We start from the raw sequence: 15,418 nt of genomic DNA on the forward strand, positions 1-15,418 counted from the left end.
AAATCCTTCATGATCTTAATTTGTAATACTGAACGACATTATAGGCTGAACCGCGGCGAAGATCGCCACCTTAGGTTTGGGGACATCCTCCCAACATAGATGATGTTTCATTTTGGAAACTTGTGTTAATTTTTGGGAAATTAATTAACCCGGTTTCGTCGACAACAATATTCAGATAAGTCATTCCAAAGAGTATCAAGTTATTCATTAATTTTGATAAAAGTTGGACTGTTCCTTGCCCTGGTACAGAGTTGTAAAACTGTTTTACGATTTCTTGGAAGTCGGGGCAGTTGCCAAAGTGCAAGGCCATAATTTCAGGATAAGTAAGAAGGAATGCACCTGCTGATTTATTCTTTATGAGAGTTCAGTGGAACCACTGAAATTGTTTATAGAAGCAGATATTGAATCGGATAATTTTAATGGCTTTAGCCCACGGATTTAATTTTTACCCCTACGTGGTGTAACACTGAGCTCTGCTCTTTTTTCCAGGTTTCCATATAATTACGTCATTTATACCACCAACCATTATTTAGCCAAAGGAAACATCAGAAATGAAGCCTTTCTCTGCTTGCTGGAAAATGTGTCGAAGTTCGAGATAATTCATTTTACATATACGTGAACACTACTCTCAAAATTCAGGAAAATCTCCAAAGCTAATAAAAGTGGAACCATCCAAACATAGAAATTTATGGCACAGAAAAAGACCATACGGTAATTGATAACAATTTTATTCCTCAAGGAACCGATACCTCTTGATTCTCTTGATCAGTGTATGAATTTGAAAGCTAAACTGATATACGTTGGTGAATCAGTTATTCTGTTAGCTTGTAATCACAAATAATTAGTGTCAATAGGAAATCCAGCGCCTGTTTTTCTATTATTCAACAACATTTAAGTAAAACCTTGATTAGATAATTGTTAGCATACGCGGTTTTAAACGAGATAAGAAAACGCAGTGTACTTGACAAATCGCTTCTCTTTCCCTGTGTCATCACCCACGACAAAGGTTAGGAAGTCATCTGAATAACTGTGCATGTGGGCTGCTGGAGAACAACTAAGGCCTGTAGGAAGGGGATCTGGAATGCTCTCCGACAGGCAAGAACCAACATTACACCGAAAAGATAAAATAAATATTACAAAAAATGTTATTTTGGCAATAGCTTTGGTGACCCCAGAGTATGGTTTGGTGTACAGATGGAGGTTAAGCAGTGAAAGGTAGTATACGAAGTGCAATATTATTGTTATTTTCACATAACTTTCGTCAGTAAATATAGAGAAAAAGGGAGTAAAATACTAATTTCAAATGTTTCCATGAATTCCTTGGATTCCACTGAATTGGCTGCTCCCATCGCTCAAAAGATACTATCATGTTTCATATATCCACAAGCTCCTGCTGCAATTTGGGGATACAACAACAACTTGCACTACTACGACGCCCTCCACGCCGGGCGGCGTCTCAAAGCTTGTCTTGCCTTATTCCCATTTCAAGAGAGATGTGTTCAGAAACTAGGGTCAACACTTAAGTAGATAGTGGAGCTGGATTCCACATTTTGATCAAATCCAAAGCTTTGGCCCTGTATTCCCACTGCTCGGAGACAAACGGCAGCAGCTCCCTGACTCGCCAAAGAGTTTAAACAAAAAGAGAAGTTGCTGGGACCTCTCAACAGGTCAGGCAGCATCGAGGGAGAATGAATAGTGAGTCCACGTGGATCTGTCACCTGCTCAACCATCTCACCCACCCCGGCCTCCCTGTGCCTCGCCCAGACTCCTGCCACACAACCACACCACCTTCACCTATTCCCCGTCACTACTTCTTCCTCCACCCAATTCCTTACACAATCATTCCCTCCTCCGAACCCCCATTGGCTTGCACCCTCACCCATACCCAGCCCTCCCCATATTCAGCGTAAGTCTCGGAGACAAAGGCCGGCAGCTCCCTGACTCCTGAAAGTGGTTAAGGACACGGGCAACAATCCTCTAAAGGCCTTTCACCTCAGGGTTCCCATCAGGGAGACATCATTGGGAGGAGCAGATGGCCAACAATACTTTGAGGCATGTGGGAAAGGCCAGAGGGTCCATCAATGGGGAAGGATATACCACACCGTCACCAGAGAACAGGCATTAGATTGTGAGTGTGAGAAACAGAATAATATACAGCTTTGACCTCACCTGACACCCTCGTGCCACTGAAAGAGATCCAGGAAGTTGGGAGTTTGCCTGGACTACGAGTGGATGTGGAGGGGAGACAGGAGTTATTTTACAACGATGGTAACATGTCTCACTTCCACACTTTTACCCAGAATTTCACTGAGATATTTATCCATAATTCAGTCCTGTTTGAATGAGGCACGGAAAAGCCTGAGCCGCTGAGAATCTGCTCACTGACTGGTCTTCCACATCCTGACCCACAACCAGACCCTACCCATCCTCACACACACACACAGCCACACTCCACACTCACCCACACCAACCCCTACCCACCTCACCCACACCAGTACCTCCCCACCGTCACTTACACCAATCCCCGCCCCACCCTCACATATCCAGCCTCTCCCCATCCTCACAGACACCAACCCCTCCCCAAATAACCCACACGCCCCTCCTCACTCTCACGCACAGATCTTCCCTATCCTCAGCCACAACCAGACACCCCACCACCGTCACCACCCAGATGCTCCCCACCCTCACATAAACAGCCCCTCCCCAATCTCACACACCGACCATCCCTACCCTCACTTATACCCAGCCGATCCCCATCCTCAACCTTACACAGCCCCACCCCACACTCACCTACACCAAGAACGTACCCACCCAGACACACCCAGCCACTCCCACCCTTACCTAACCCACCTCCTCATCATCCTCACCCACACCGAAACCCTCAGCCCTTCCCCATCCTTACCCACAGAGACGCGCATACAGAAGATGCAGTGAACAGTCAGACAGAGAAGATGTGTGCGAAGGCTGATCAGGTGGTCAGGGTGAGCTGTGCAAGTTCGAGGGGAGTCATGAGAAGCGGAGCTTGAAACTTTCCCACTCGTAGGACCACATTACCAACTGCGGCTTTGGTTTGCATGGTTGACAGGTGCTCAGTGGGATGATACCCTTCCCCACATGATTGGTCTGTCCTACAGTCCTGCCGATGAGCCAGGCCGAGCTATGCTGTCATCAGCAGTGAGTGCCCTGGAATACTGCGCCCCTGGGTCAGTAACCGGACTAGAGACCGTCACGGAGGTTGACTGATTCTGACATTCTGTGTCCCATGAGCTCCAGTGAGACTCTGTTCACCTCCAGTCAATGAGGACAAGTGATATCACTGAGAACATTGTGGGGAACACAGTGCAACGCCGCCATCTGCCGGCATTAATACGGGACTGCGGGAATAATTTTTATTTAAACACAGACTCATCGACAGAAAATTATGATATGACTGAAATACATGACAGCCTTCAGGGGAGATTAAATAAAAGTGAATTGATTTTCTGCCTTACGCGCTCCAGCGTTAGATGGTGATAACCGGATCGAGGGACTGAGGATAACATTAATGTAATAAGATTCAGTGGGAAACTGCTTATTCAAATAAACACATGAAAACGGATAAACAAAACAAAAAAACACTGCAGAGGCTGGAATCTCAAACAAAACAGAGAGAGCGGGGAAAACTCAGCAGGTCAGGCAGCATCTATGGAGAAAGAAAGTGAGTCAACTTTTCTGACGAAGTGTCCTGGACCGAAACTTTGACTCACTTTCCTTCTGCACAGAGGCTGCCTGACCTGCTGAGTGTTCACAGCTCTCTGTGATTTTGATTGTAAAAAGGAATGAAAATGTATTCGTCCATTATAAAACAACACTAGGAACAGCAGCGAGTCGCGATCCTACGTGAAGGAAGGATAAATAAACACAGTTGTCTGTGGAAGTTGTAAAAAAATTTTTGAAGTGAATTTTCTTGGAGCAGCAATGCCGCTATCAGCCAAAGGGAGGCGGTGTTGTACTGTGTACATCGGGTGGGATTATTGTGCAGCACTGCCACCTGCTGGACATATGGCTGTATTGGAGGCGATAAAGCCATTTCTATCTGTCTGGACTTGGCGTCAATTTCAATTCCCCCCATTCAGTGTGTGATTACTGTGAGTTGTGCGGAGACGGGAATTGTAGATATGTGTGTAGCCATTTACTGTACAGAGAGTGCGTTTTGGTCCATGTGTAACCAAAGAGCGTCCGGAAAATGTATATAAGTCTCCGCCCTTCAAGGGGGCGATGCGGGGGGTGGTGGAAGAGCTCAACAACAACAACAACCTCAAACTTGTATTTGTACAGAGCCGGGACCAGCCCCACCCGTGTCACTGCTCCCTGTAGTGTAGGTAAAGGGAACAGGACCCGGGGGGAGGCCGCGGGGACAGGGTCGGGACTGGTTGTGTGTTGAGTGGACGTGAGCGGTTTGTGTGGCCGTGTCTCCGGGTGTTTACCGTGTCATCGGGGCACCGGCCATGATCGCCGGTGTGCTGTGGCGGGGTGTGTGTGAGCCGGTGACACATGTGTGTAGTGCCCACGGGGACGTGTCCTCACTGTATTTAAATGGAGTGTCCCCCCAAAATTTGCCGACATCCTGTCGGTTGTTACCCTGTCCACACTGCCCATAAACAGCAACTCCTTCACCTCTCTCTCCTGCTCACCGCCTCCCTCGGGCATCACGACAACAGGTCCATTCAACAACGGCAACAACTTGCACTTATATGGCGCCCTCCATGCAGGGTAGCTTCTCAGAGCGCTTAACATGGCGGGGCCTGACTCTGAGCCGGGATGGGGGCTGTAGGTGGCCCCAGCCCGGTCGAAAATGTAAGTTTTAGTAGGGAATTATAAACGCGGAGAGAGTGGGGGAAGGCGGAGGGATTGAGGGAGTGTTTTCCAGTGTTTTGGGGTTAGTGGCTGAACGCACGACCTCCGATGGCGGAGTGGAAAGTGCGACGGACGAGCAGGAGGTCGGGAGCAGTCGAGCAGACGGGCTGTGTGGTGGGTTGGGGTGGTGAGGAGGTCGGGGAGGGAGGGAGTTACCGGGAGTGAATGTATTTGAACCGGCGAGCGAGGATTGTTAAGTCAAAGGTCCACATGTGGTCTATCAGGAAAGATGCCCCAAACAATAAGGATTCCCTCCTCAAACCCCCCGAACTCAATCACTCTGTGTACCAAAACAGCCTTAAAGAAAACCACCATGTTTGCCCAATTCTGCTTCTTCCCACATTCCCTGCTCCATGTTTGCCATTTGCAAAACGCATTCATTTTACACAGTGCACAAACGTCTAAGCATTTATATGTATACATAATGAACAATAATCCTTGAATTTGATGGAGTGCTTTTCAAATCTTCTCGACATCTCAAAGCGCTTCACAGAATAGACTGTAAAGTGAATTGACCGCATATTTGTGGGCGAAATGAGGCAGCCATTCGGCACAGCTGTATCCCAACAACAGTCGTGGATTGAAAATGACCGGATTATTATTTGCCGTGTAGCATAAGGAAACTTGCCGAAGGTTTCGCCCTGCCGGGAATTAAACCCATGTGTCTCACTTGGAAGCCAAGTGCTCTAATCACTGAGATACAGGACTCCACTGTAGATATACACATCTACAAACCACTGCTGACGGCCTCCCCAATTCCTCCCTCCACAGCTGCAGATCATCCAGAGTTCCGCCGAACCGTTCGAGTGGTTGTGGGCAGCGGGTTGTAGGTTGAGGAGTAAACAGGTCGGGAAGGAAGTGAGGTGCCAGGACATAAAGGGATTTGAGGATACTGGAATAAATATGTTGTTGATACGGAGCCCGTGGACCGTGGCCAGAACTGGTGTGTTGGGGCGCGGTGATCTGCACAGAATATCTTAATCAATGTCTTCAAGGTCCGATTTCCCCGTTCCACCGCTCCGGAAGACTGGGTGGTGGTGTGAGATGAGCGATCTCAGTTAGATTCCCAGCAGGATTTGGATTTCAGAGAAAATTTTACCTGTAAAGTGCGATCCTTGGTCTGAGTCCACTTGTACAGGTGTTCCCCATTGCAGATCGCTTGGCGTAAGGGGACTCGGGCTGCTGTTAGCGCAGTGATAATTCTCGTGGGAAAAGCCTCAATTCAATTTGTAAATTTGTCGAGAATTACCAGACTCTGCTCAGACCTCATTGTGTCGTGGACAATGCTCAATGAAATCAACCTTCACACGGGCCCATGGACCATGGGGTGGTGGTGCCGATTTAAGGAACATTCCTTTTTGGTGGAAGGAACATCCATCGATATACACGCGCTGTCCCTCTGGAAGAGGTGTAGGATATGTGTTGAAACGTGGTGCGTGGGACAGGACACTCGAGGGGATCTCCATCGTATAGCAGCAGATGAACGAGAAATGTTGTTGGTTGTGAGGTACTCTCGATGTCCCGCTGTCCCAGGACCGAGGCCCATCGGTTCAGTGGTTGAGAGGACACCGAGGTAGAGTTGGGCAAGTTTCCGTATAAACGCCAGAAGAAAATCGCTCAAGTGCTTAAAAAAATACAATTATAATTTGATCACTACAATGCACGACTGTTTGTGGGTACGTTGCTTTGCGCAATACTCGGCTGCGTTTCGCCCGCAAAATGTACAGACACTCTATTTTGCAGTATGTTCTGCGATGAGCTTTGAGCCCTCTCGAAGCTGTGATATGTCCAGCTTCACGAGCTGCTACTATAACAGAAATCCGTCATTTTCTGGTACCAAACTTCTGCCTTTCTCGTCAGGGCACTCTAAATCTCACGATGTCTCACTTTGACTACTACTTCCCTCGCCGGTATTAGATTATATTTGTGATGTTTGCTTTATTCAAGTCTTTTAATTACCCTTGATGTACAAGAAAAAATGTAACGTGCTCATCATCCTTTAATAAGGTTTGTTTGATTGAGTAACTAGCTTAGCAGCGGTCAAGTAATGCGATGCTGGACGGATTGAGATAACCTTCTGACTACATTTCGTATATTTCTGGGGAGATATTCATTCCGCTGACTTAATGAGCAATAGATTCTTGAACATGAATATAAAAATAATGGGCAACAGAAAGCAAACATTGGATCCTCAGACAACTGCCTATGTCAAGGCTAATAGACATGCAGGCTTTGGGAAGCTGCCAGGTAGTTGTTCATATCTCTCTCTGTGTGGAAAGCAGTCGCTGAAGGGTGGGGTCTCTATCTATGACCAGGCGAATTGGAGTTAGAAACAAGTCAAAGAAAGCTGGCGTAGTATTTTGCTGTAATGTGCTGCAGTGCTCCTCTGTATTAATTGAAACCCCCAATTTGGTGCCGTCCACAAGTTTTTGTAATTATAATCCTGGTTCTCGAATCCGTATGATTAAAATATTTTGTGAACAAAATCGAATCGGCTTCTATCGCCCTTTCAAGCAATGCTTTCCAGAGCCCAACAACTCACTGTGAGAAAACATTTCTCCTCACTTCCCCTCTGTTTCTTTTAACAACTTTTTTAAACCGGTTTCCTCGGGTTACCAATCCACCGCCCGCCTGTGGAAATAGCCTCTCCATATTAACCCATCCAATACCTTCATAATTTTGAAAACTCCTCCTAACCTTAATCTTCTCTTCTCAAACGAGAATAATTATGGCTTCTTCAGGCTCTCCTGATGTACCATCCTCGTAAGTCTACTTTGCATCCTCTCCAATGCATTGATATCCTTCTTAAAGTGTACGGCCCACAAGTGAGCACAATTGAGCTGAGGCCTAACCAGTGTTTCATGAAAGTTCGTTCCCTGCTCAGCTCGGCATTACATAATTGTTGTTGCGCTACAATATAATGATTAATTCAAAGCACTTAAGCAAATAATTTAACAACACAAATATAATCTGCCTCTGGATACCTTTTGGTGGATTCAATCGGACATTTAATTGGAAGCTAAATCCTCCTCCATCTCTTCTGCTATGTTTGTTTTTACCGTTCCGAAGTGCAAGTGGATTCACAAGTATTTATCTATTGCATTCTTTTCACTGCCATTATTAATCTAAATTAATAAAGAGCTATGTTTATAGAAAAGAATTACATCAGTCTTTAGTTCACTGCAGGATGAAAATCTACATCTTGTAGCACCGACCTCAAATAATCCTTCCAGCTCACTGGTTAGAGCACTCGCCCCGCAAGCTTGAGGACATGGGTATGGTAACCTGCAGGGTGCCAAGCGTTGGGCAAGTTTCCGTATAAACGCCAGAAGAAAATCGCTCAAGTGCTTAGAAAAACACAATTATAATTTGATCACTACAATCCACGACTGTTTGTGGGTACGTTGCTTTGCGCAATACGCGGCTGTGTTTCGCCCGCAAGATGTACAGACACTCTATTTTGCTGTATGTTCTGCGATGAGCTTTGAGCCTTCTCGAAGCTGTGATATGTCCAGCTTCACGAGCTCCTACTATAACAGAAATCCATCATTTTCTGGTACCAAACGTCTGCCTTTCTCGTCAGGGCACTCTAAATCTCACGATGTCTCACTTTGACTACTACTTCCCTCGCCGGTGTTAGATTATATTTGTGATGTTTGCTTTATTCAAGTCTTTTAATTACCCTTGATGTACAAGAAAAAATGTAACGTGCTCATCATCCTTTAGTAAGGTTTGTTTGATTGAGTAACTAGCTTAGCAGCGGTCAAGTAATGCGATGCTGGACGGATTGAGATAACCTTCTGACTACATTTCGTATATTTCTGGGGAGATATTCATTCCGCTGACTTAATGAGCAATAGATTCTTGAACATGAATATAAAAATAATGGGCAACAGAAGGCAAATATTGGTTCTTCAGACAACTGCCCATGTCAAGGCTAATAAACAAGCAGGCTTTGGGAAGCTGCCAGGTAGTAGTTCATATCTCTCTATCTGTGCAAAGCAGACGCTGAAGGGTAGGGTCTCTATCTATGACCAGGCGAATTGGAGTTAGAAACAAGTCAAAGAGAGTTGGCGTAATATTTTGCTGTAATGTGCTGCAGTGCTCCTCTGTATTAATTGAAACCCCCAATTTTGTGCTGTCCACAAGTTTTTGTAATTATATTCCTGGTTCTCGAATCCGTATGATTAAAGTCTTTTGTGAGCAAAATTGGTTCAGTTTGACTTGTACTTCCCTGCCCAGGGTTTGCTGAAGTTCAAGATCCCAGTAATTGACTTCTATCTCCTCAGTCAGGGCGATCTGCCGTTTGAGTTCTCTAACTTTGATGTCTGCCTCTCCAACACATGTTTTCTTGTGAATAAACAAGTAATTGAGAAAGGAGATGATGGAGCCAATGAAGAAAATGATGGTCACTATTACCAATAATTGGCTGTCGCATTTTGCCTGCAAAATATATAGTCACTACAGTATAGCGTGTATTCTGTGAAGCGCTATAAGACGTCTCGAAGACGTGATAAGTTGCTGTGTCAAATGCAGGGATTATTATTATAAGGGAAGGGAACAGAAGGGTAAGAGTAGGAATAAGGAACAGCAAGCAGTTAAGAAGGCTAATAGCATGTTAGCGTGTGTTGCAAAGGGGTTAGGGTATTAGTTTAGGGAAGTCTTAATGCAATTGATAAGGGCAATGATGGGACCGCTTCTGGAATATTATGGGCCGTGTTGGTCTCCTTTTCTAAGGAATGAAATACCTTAGATGGGATGCAACCTTGGTTCACGAGTTTGGTTCCTGGGGTGTTGACCTACAAGGAGAGTTTGAGTAGAATTGGCCTATATTCTCTTGACTATAGAAGAATTAAAGTTGATCTTAGAGAAAGCTATAACATTCTTAAAGGTCTTGACAGGATAGATTGTGTGAGACTATTTCTCCTGGTTGGAGAATCTGAAACTTGGGGTCATGGTCTCAGCATTTAAGGGCAGCCATTTACAACTGACTTGAGAAAAAAAATTCCTCACTCAGAGAGAAGTGAGTATATGGAATTCTCTAACCACGAAGGCTGTGAATGCTCAGCCCTTCAATACAGTCAAGATTGAGATTCATAGGTTTGTAAAGAATAGAAGGATTAAGAGATATGTGGTTAGGGCAGGTGAATGAATCAGGTTACAAGATCAGCCATGATCTGATTAGATGGCACAGCAGACTCAAAGGGCCGAATGGCCTCCTCCTGTTGCCACGTCTTATGGTCTTATACAGCCTAGTGTCCAGTGTGCTTTTTTAGCAGCTTTATCCACCTAACCTGCCACCTTCAAAGATTTACTTTTATGAAGACCCAGGGATTATTACGCCTGGTTAGAGAGGGCTATAACCAGTATTTAGTTGAGGGTGGGATACGTTGCTTGAGAAATTTGTCGATGACTGGTATGATGTGGGTTGGGAGGTTCATGAGGGTTCATTGCACTGTTGTGTGACCAAAAATGTAGAAAGAACTTGCCATTTAGTAGATCAATGGGAACAGATGTGTATTGTAAATGGGGTAGCTGATGGCAAACAATCTCAAGGAAGGAGGAATAAACAATATTCAACATGGATTAGTGCACTGAATTATCAAGTCGATTCGTCCATCAAAGTCACCGTATCAATCTGATTAATTCATTGCAGCTCAGTAGTCAGATCTCCAGGTTCGCCGGTGAGACAACGTGGGTTCGAAACCTGGCCATATTATTCATACACACTTCCAGTCTCTATTCTTGACTCCTAGGTGACTTGTGTGGCTATGAAATGTGGGAATCGAGCTAGGCCTCTGTGACTGTCTCTGGACCCATTCCTGAGCCAGGCACTTCTGCAGTATTCCAGATTATTGTTGATGACAACACAGCGCAGCCTGGCTCATCGGCAGCACCTGGAAGGGAAGACCAGTCACTGAGGGCAGGGAAGCTTGCAACTTTGCCCCAGTTAATCCTAACACCCAAAGCCCTTATGGTTTGAATGATCCTAGCAGGGCACGGAGCGGCAAATTGGCCAGATAACGCATTGAATGGCAAAGCTACTTGGTTTGAACTGGTGTGACTGCAGCAGTTACCCACAACATACAATATTGGTTCTCCACCCCCAAGTCTTGGCTCTTTCCATCCTAAAACCGTGGGAGGAGGTGGGTGGATAGTTCGGCATCTCAGTTGATTCAACAAATTGGTAGCTCTGGTATTTCCCTATGTAATTCAGTCCCACTCCCCCTGCCTCTCCGCATATCCCTGATTAAGCCCACTATCCATCTGTCTCTCTATCTCTCCATCTCTCTCTCTCTCTCTCTCTCTATATATATATATATATATGTGTATACATATAATCCCCAAAGCACTGATCGAACCCGACTCACCCAGACTCTACCCGTACACCTGATCAACTCCACTACCACGCGTATTCCCCAGAAAACTGACCAACCATACTCCACTCGCGATCTCCCAATAGATTTGATCAACTCTATTCCCCTGCTATCTCACCATAGCTCTGATGAAACCCACTCCTGCACTCTCTCCCCATAGCCCGGCTAAACCAAACTGCCCCACTCTCTTCCCATAGGCTTGCTCAAACCAATCCCAACGAGATCTCCATAGCTCTGGAAACTCATCCTTCCCAAATAATTATCTACTTCTCTCTTAAAAGTAATAGTCTCACTTTCCCGCTCTTACCCCAACTAGTCTCATAACCCCGCTCTCACCCCATAGTCGTACATTTTTGACATCTTCAAGTCCCTGTCGAATTCCCTTTTTAAACTGTTATCAAATCTGCTTTCATGAGCCTTTCACATGGTGTGTTCCAGATCATTTAAAACAAAATTCTACTCATCTTCCCTCTGTTTCTCTTGCCAATTACCCTAATTAATAATAATTATAATACTCCTTGCATTTGATATAGCTCCATCTCTGGTCTCTGAGACGTTTAAGAACATAAGAACATAAGAATTAGCAGCAGGAGTAGGCCATTCGCCCCTCGAGCCTGCCCCTCATGGCTGATCTTCAGACCTAACTCTAATTACGCACCCTATCCCCATATGTTTTTTAAAAATCTATCAGTCTCGGCCTTGAATATGTTCAAAGACTGAACATTCACAGCCTTCTGGGGTAGTGAATTCCATAAATTCACTGCCCTCTGAGTGAAGAAATGTTTCCTTAACTTTGTTCTGAAAGTCTGACCCTTATTTTCAGACTAAGATCCCTGGTTATAGATTCTCCTACCGGGGAAACAGACCCTCAGTGTCTACTTCATCAGCCCTTTAAGAATCTTATATGTTTCAATAAGATCTACCCTAATTCTTCTGTATCAATGCACTTCATTGAAGAAACATCAAAGTGAATTTTCTGGGTGAACCACGGCAGCTAATTGCGCACAAGAGTGTCCCACAACCAGTCGTGGATTGATTGACCAAATTATTATTATTTTAGTTATTGGGATGGATTGTTATTACCTCTGGGAATCGGATCCACCAATTGGCACACGAGCGTGTTCCTACTAACTGCTCCGTAAACAGAAGTGAGTTTGAGAAGTAAGAAAACTTGCCTCAGGTTTCGCCCAGACCAGGAGTCGAACCCAAGGCCTCTCGATTGCAAGGCTAGCTCCCTTACCAATCAGATACAGTACTCCACAACCTGTACTATAAAATATATTAATAATGTTGCACTCAGTATAGAGCGTTATCATCTCATTCCTTCTGTAAAGCTAATCGACCATATATTTTGTGGGCGAAAAGGGGCAGCCAGTTGCGCAGAGCAGAGTTTCAGAAACGGTCGTGGATTGATTGACCACAGTGTTATTGATTATTTCTTTTTTGGAAGGGATTATTACCCCCAGAAAAGCCAACCACTTATCGACTCGCAAGCGGGGTTCCTATTGCTGCTCGGTGAACAGAGGCGTGAGTGAATGTGTGTGTTCTTGCAGTGAGGAAACTTGCTTAAGGTTTCGCTCTGACCGGTCTGGGAATCGAACTCAGATCCACTCGCTTGCGAGGTAAATGCTCTGAATACGGAGCTACAAGACTCCACAATAGAAATGTTTCAAATTAAAGTTAAAATCTCATCTTCGTTTGGAGAACCTTTAGACTGGGTGGCTTTCTGCATGTCTCAGACATCCAGCTGAGACCAAAAAATAAGTAAAATGTGAGATGGCACGGAGAGACTTTTGTCAGAAGGCCAAGTTTTGTTACATTGCACAATTTCCTCGTAAACATTTGTCTACCTGTTATAAGGTTTTTACATCGATGCATTGTGTATAACATCCTGCAAACAAGATGTGTTGCTGTTTCCCTTGAATCTTGGACAACAAACCCACAAATAAAATCAGTCGCTTTTTTTACAGTTTCACAGAATCAGAGAATCTTGCAATACAGGAGGCTTTTCGGACGCATCGTGTCTTTTAAGCTCTTAGTCAGAAATATCAAATCGTCCTTACTCCCCGCTTTTACCCCAAACTGTCACACTGCTCCGCTCTTACCTACAACTTGTCCCCAGTCATTCATTCTTGCCCCAAATAATTCCCCTGCACTTTGCCCAAATTGTCATACTCGCCCAACTCTTTCCTACAACAATTTCCCACTCCGGCTACCGCTACACAAAATTGTCCCAATCTCCAATTCTTGTCGACTAGCCCCACTGTCCCGCTTTTAACCCAACTTGTCCCACTTCCTCGCTCTTACCCCAACGAGACCCACTCCCCCACTCCTATGCGAACAAGCAAATGTCAGACACCCGGCTGACCCCCCACAAAAAAATGGTATCACGCAGAGGGAGAGGACTTTGCCAGAATGCCAGCTAATTTTCTTCTGATGAATTTTCTCGGAAACATTCAATGCCTGGTACACCCTGATTATATCGACACATTGTGCAAAACAAGCTTCAATCAAGCTGTGTTGCTGTCAGTCCAAATAAGCCTTGCCATGTCCTCTGGCTCCAAACAGAATATTACATGACTCCACAATCTGTATTACATAGTATTATAACAATTCTTGCATTCGAATACAGCGCCATGTCACGTATTGGAGACGTTTTAAAGCGCTTCGCAGATTATACTGCAAAGTGAAGTGACTATATATGTTGTGGTGGAAACACGGCAGCCAATTACACATATCGGTATCCCACAAATATTCGTGGATTGAGTGATCACATTCATGTTAATAATTTTTTTTGGAGGGATTATCATTCTGGAAATGCCGTACATGAATCGACTCACAACTTGATTCCAACTTCCTACTAGGTAAATAGCGGCAAGCTCTTAGACTAAGGAAACCTGCCTAAGGTTTTGATCTGGCCGGGAATCGAACCCAGGTAATCTCGATTGTGAGTTGAGTGCACTTACCCCTGAGCTACAGGAATAAGCTGGATAAAATAAATAGGCTGTTTGCACGAGTTGTGGGATCTGTAACTGGGAAACATAGATATAAGTTTGCGACTGGGGCAATGTAACAGAGAAATAAGAATAAGACCACAAGACATAGGAGCAATATTAGGGCACTCGGCTCCTCGATCCTGCCCCGGCATTTAATAATATCATGGCTGCTCTTATAACGTAATTCCATTTACCCACCCTATCCCCATATTCCATAATCCATCTACCCTTCAGAAATCTGCTTCATATAGGGGAGTGAGGTTGTGGATTTTTTTCACTAAAAGGCTAGTGGATATATAGAATCTCGCTCTACGCTCTGTGGATTATGGCTGGATTGATTCACATTGCCCAGACGGAGCTGGATAAATGTTCCTAAGTTCAGAGTACCAAGGGATATCGGGCAAGGACGGGCAATTGGAGTGAGGTACAAATCAGCCACGATCTTAATGGTGTTTTATAGCTGAGTAGTCAAAGCATTCCTCTCGCAAGCGAGAGACCTGGTTTGATTTCCGGACAAGGCAAAATGTTGGATAAGTTTCCTTACGCCATGAGCCTCTCTTTACCAGCAGTAATTAGGAACCCGGTTGCTAGTCGATTGGCCGATCGCTTTTCTGGGGGTAATAATCCCTTCCAAAAAAAGTAATTTTTAAAAAAACTTGGTCACTTAAATCCACAGCTGTTTGTGGCTCTGCGCAATTGGTTGTCATGTTTGGCCCACAAAACACACAGTCACTACGCTTGACTGTGCGGCCGGTGAATCGCTTTGTAATGTCCCAAAGACTTGATAAGGCGCTGTTGGAATGCTAGGATTATTATTGCACACGAGGGAGAGGGGAATAGAAGGATAATGGTAAAAATAATGAACGGGTTAAGGGCTTACATGGGTTGGCTGTTTCCATGGTGTACATTCTTAGTAAAGTTTTGGCAGTTGGAGGTGTGTGTGTGCGTGTGGGTGTCCCCCTAACCCCTACCTACCTGCCTGTACCCTCCGTTCCTCCGGCTCCGGTCTGCTCCACATCCCCCGCCCCAAACGCCCTACCATCGGTGGTCGGGCCTTCAGCCTCTCAGCCCTGAGGCTCTGGAACTCTATCCCCAGTGCCTTCGCCGCTTCCTCCCTTTCCTCCTTCAAGGCCGGTCTCAAGATCTTTC

Source organism: Callorhinchus milii, unplaced genomic scaffold (genome assembly GCF_018977255.1).
Source record: "Callorhinchus milii isolate IMCB2004 unplaced genomic scaffold, IMCB_Cmil_1.0 Scaffold97, whole genome shotgun sequence".
Taxonomy (NCBI): Eukaryota; Metazoa; Chordata; class Chondrichthyes; order Chimaeriformes; family Callorhinchidae; genus Callorhinchus; species Callorhinchus milii.